The sequence below is a fragment of the Pongo abelii genome, chromosome 13, assembly GCF_028885655.2.
Source record: "Pongo abelii isolate AG06213 chromosome 13, NHGRI_mPonAbe1-v2.0_pri, whole genome shotgun sequence".
Classification (NCBI taxonomy): Eukaryota; Metazoa; Chordata; class Mammalia; order Primates; family Hominidae; genus Pongo; species Pongo abelii.
The window spans coordinates 122,828,389-122,832,624 of NC_071998.2; the positions used below are offsets into that span (position 1 = coordinate 122,828,389).

The 4,236-nt window shown below is 52.3% G+C and overlaps 1 pseudogene; it reads right to left on the reverse strand.

Annotated features, from left to right (window-relative positions):
• Positions 1 to 309: 309 nt before the first annotated feature.
• LOC112134919 (uncharacterized) lies at positions 310 to 3,334 on the reverse strand (annotated as a pseudogene).
• Positions 3,335 to 4,236: the final 902 nt, after the last annotated feature.

A 4,236-nucleotide genomic window follows, 5' to 3' on the forward strand; every position in this document is an offset into this window, starting at 1 on the left:
TCTGCCAGGATACCACGGGGCCTTAGTGGGAACAGGTGGAGACCAGCACTTCCCTTTCCTGCTGCTGAGGTAGAGAGTAGGGGGTCAGAACCCACTCACTTTTGCCTGTTAAAGTTGCCCTCCCGACGCTGGCAGCTCTGCCTTGGTCATCGGGGGTGTGGCCCGTTGCTCAGCAACCAGTGGCCTTGCGGTATTGTCCACCGTCCACTAGAGTGGGATCAAGTCCAGAGTGTGGGTGTGCATCTCAAATGCTCATCCACCCACTGGGGACTTCAATGCCAGCTGCATTTGGTTTGGTTTTCTTAACTGTTGGCTTCTCCCCACAGCTTTTTTTTTTTTTTTTAAACATTCGTATTGTTTTCAAACTTGGGATTCATAGACACTCTGGCTCTAGGTTCCTTAAGGGGGAAAACAAAAGATGACTTTATTTCACATTCAAGAAAATCAGTTCAGTTCCAAAGCTGTGGTCCTTCCAGCCACTTCTAGGGACACTGGGGTACCTTGTTAAACGTTGACATCAGTGCTCTCCAGCCGTGCTGTTGTCCTCCTATCTTCTGTATCTGCCTTCGGGATGGTCAGTGATGCCTTCTGGAAGCTGAGCACGCACAGGTGCATGGCCATGCTGTGGCCTGGCCTGCTGCGGCAGCATGGCAGCTCTGGTGGAGCCTTCTCCCTTGCCATTTGGCTCCCCTCTGCCAAGTAGCTGCAGGCTGCCCCTCAAATCTTCATTTGTCCCTTTTCACTTCCTGCAGAGCAAGCCTGGGTTAGAGGGTCTGCTGGAAATGGCCTTTGAAGACCAAGGATACCAGGGTGTGTGCACTCTGTCGTGTTCTGTGATGAATGGGAAACGTAGGCTTCCAGAAAGCCAGCTCTCTTCTGAAACGTGATGGACCTAAGCAGGAAGTCATCCAGGACAGGAGTGGCTCAGTGTTGGGGATGGACACTGTCGCCCAGCCATGCTCCACCAGGGCCACCAATGTATATTTGGCTGGTGGTCTTTGGGCATGTGAGACCTGCTCTTCACTGTCTCCACCCCAGTTGGTGGCCTCCAGGATGGTAGTGGCACCCCCAGAGCCCCATCTTCAGCGTGTTCTGAAGCCTCAGAGTGGAAATTCCTGCTAAGGCTCTGTGTGGACACCTTTCTCCCATGGTCTGAAGGGGACACTGTACTCAAGCTTTTGACCTCATGCCTTGTGTAGTAAAAAAGGATTTGGGGGTTTTTGTTTGGTTCCTGAGAGGGTTGTGTTTTGTTTTTGTTTCCTTTTGTTTATGTTTTGGCCTTTCCTCTTTGTCTTTCCATGTAGACCAGATATTTGAAAGGGCAGACGATGGCTAGAGGTGTAATGTGCAGCTTGTTTATACGTTATTTCGGGAAACTTACCTTGGATGGGAAATGGAATCGTGGATTCACCAGGCCGGTGCTGGCACACTCACCCTCGCCCTTTCCCTCCGGTTCAGTACCTATTGTTTCTCCTTTCAAATATGTGATTGTACTAGCTCTTTCCATATGAAAGAATTCTCCTTATTTAAATAAAAAAAGTTGAAAAAGATAAAGCTGAACATGCTTTCTCAGGTTGTACATCCCTCGTTTCCTGGTCATTTGACCAGAGAGACTACAGATCAAAGAGTTCACACGGAAATTAGGAGTGGCACGGCTGAAATGCCTTAACAGAAGCTGTATAGGTAGAGAAGGGATTGAAACCCGTGGCTAAGAAGCATCTTCCAAATGCGGCAGCATCAAGCACTCCACTCTCTTCCCACGGATGGCATCTGGCTGTGCACAGTGCCTGCCTATGGCCCTGTCACTTGCCGTGAGAAATGAGCTGGTCAGAGGAGGTAAGCATTTGATGTGGCGTGTTGTGTTGTCACTTCTAGCGGTGCTTTTGCAGGAAGTGGGGGAGGATTATGCTGTGCTTTGGGGTGGGGAGGGAGCAAGCCAGGCCTGGGGTGGCGAAAGGTAAAAGGTAAGAATGGGCTGAGGCAGCAGTTCTCGGTTTTGCCATTGGCTCACTGTGTGACCTGGGGAAAGACGTTTCACCACTTGAGTCAGTCTCCTTAATCATAAAACGCAGACTGTAATGGTATCGACCTCATGGCGTAGTGTGGATTCAAAGTCACCAGTAGCATTTAGCTTAGTGCCTAGAACCAGCTAAGAAAACTTATAAATTACCCCCAAGAAATAAAACGCTGTTTCCATGAGGAACCCCAGTCCCTCAACTTCCTTCTAAGCCTTTTGACTATGGAAGAGAGCTGGGGACCTGGGCACGGGCATCTCAGCTTTAACCAGCCACACTCACTGCCCTGATTCACTGCTCCCTAGGGACAGGTGGCTCACAAAATCTCAAAGGGAGACCGGCCCTGAAGGAGACTAGTCCTAAGGTTGGGGGCTTGCAAGATGGAGGCTGTAAGTCCTGAGGCACCACCACTGTTAGCATGGCATGAACCAAAAGCTTAACAGCCCAGCCCCACTCCCTCCTGGAGCCCAGGGAACCCTCCCTGCCCACTGTAAATACAGTTGCCTGCAGGCTCTGGCCACAAACCCAGGTGAGCCCCAGCTCCTTCCCTCTCTGTGGGATCTTGGGTGAGTCACATAACCCCTCAAGGGTAAGCCATAAAGAAGTAACCACTAAATTCTAACTGGTGTCATCTAATGCTATGTTGACCAACATGGAAAAAAAGTCTTGGAGACAGCCAAGAACCATAATTAAGGTTATTAAACCTGCAGTGTGCCCTTTTGGTCTGTATAGATTAACATACAAATAGCCCAGGAGATCAAGAAGGAGTGAGGCTGAGAAGAGTGATCCATCAGCCTGGTTGTGTTGCTGTCAGTTACTCTGCTCTGGGTGCCGACTGTTCCAGGGAAAACATGGGAAGGGGTGCATTCACCCAACGAAAAGTACCCTGTCTGCTCCAAAGCAGGCCTTTGGGAAGGCTCTTGACCCTCAGCAGAGGGGGCTGGAGAGGCTGATGAGGAGGAGCCCTGGGAAGGGAGGAAGAAGCCTCCAGTCTTCTGCCACGGAGTTTAGGGGAGATGCCCCCACTGGAGCCTCTGATGGCCTTGCAGCCCCCACTGATGTCCAGGTTTTTTTGGTTTTGTTTTTTGTTTTGAGACAGGGTCTCACTTTGTAGTCCAGGCTGGAGTGCAGTGGTGAGACCAAGGCTCACTGCAGCCTCGACCTCTCTAACCCAAGTGATCTCCTGCCTCAGCCTCCCTTGTAGCTGGGACTGCAGGCAGACGCCAACGGGCCCAGCTAATTGTATTTTTTTGTAGAGACGGGGTCTTGCTGTGTTGCTCAGGCTCTCCTGGACTCAAGCGGGCTCACGGATCCTCCCACCTTGGCCACCCAAAGTGCTGGGGTTACAGGCGTGAGCCACCGCCTCCGGCCCTAGGTCGGTTTTAAATGCACTTACCCTCACCCACTTCATCGCTAGATGTATGTGCAAGCAGGTTCGTGGCATCGATGTTTTTTTGGCAAGAAAACTAGGAGCGCCCGCGGGCGTGGGGGCACGCGCCTGTGGTCTCAGCTGCTCTGGAGGCCGAGGCGGGAGGATCGCTTGGGGCAGAGAGGTCGAGGCTGCAGCAAGCCGTGGTCCTGCCACTGTACTCCAGCCTGGGCGACAGAGCGAGACCCCGTCTCTTAAAAAGAAAATTAATTAAGGCCGGACGCGGTGGCTCACGCCTGTAATCCCAGCACTTTGGGAGGCCAAGGCGGGCGGATCACTTCAGGTCAGGAGTTTGAGACTAGCCTGGCCAACATGGTGAAACCCTGTCTCTACTAAACATACAAAAATTAACCGGGCGTGGTGGCGTGCAACCTTCAATTTCAGCTACTCGGGAGGCTGAGGCAGGAGAATCGCTTGAACCCGGGAAGCGGAGGTTGCGGTGAGCCGAGATCGCGCCATTGCACTCCAGCCTGGGCAACAAGAGCGAAACTCCGTCTCAAAAAAAAAAAACAAAAAAACAAAAACTAGGAGCAAACTGGCGCGCCCGGCAGAACGCCATTGTGCAGACGCAGAATTAAGATCTTCACGCCAGATGGAGTGAAAAAGCAAGGAGCAGAAGATGGGTGGGAGCCCACTGCGCTTTTTAAAAGCTGCACGTCTGCTTAGAGTACACAGAAATCCTGGCACACAAAGCAGTAGCACCCGAGGGAGGGCAGATCGCCGCGTTTCACACCTGCTTCTCCACCGGGCCCGGCGCCCTCACCCGCTGCGCACGCGCGTCGCCCTCGCCCA